Here is a 335-nt window from a genome sequence, read left to right as displayed (position 1 = left end):
AATCACGACGTCCACGTCGTCGTTAGCCTCCAAGTGGCGGTGGATGCTGGGGGAAATCTTCGCCGTGGCAAATGCACCAACGGCAGCAATGACAGCAAACTTGACCATGTTGTAGTGGTCGAGGGAGGCAAATTGAAAAGTGGGAATGTTGGGGAGATGGCATTCGGGGCGCTACGCTTCACTCAAGTACTCATTGAAAAACGGATTGAGACGTACTAGTACGAATTCTCAGATGGAGCCATTCTGGGAAGAGTTTCGCTTCGATAGCAACATGTAACGCGGCCCGTGGTAGGTAATTTTCGGGGTAAAATTTTCGTTACTGGTATTTAGATGAA

This window comes from Aphanomyces astaci (assembly GCF_000520075.1).
Source record: "Aphanomyces astaci strain APO3 unplaced genomic scaffold supercont1.231, whole genome shotgun sequence".
Lineage (NCBI taxonomy): Eukaryota > Oomycota > Saprolegniomycetes > Saprolegniales > Verrucalvaceae > Aphanomyces > Aphanomyces astaci.
This window is presented reverse-complemented; position numbering follows the sequence as displayed.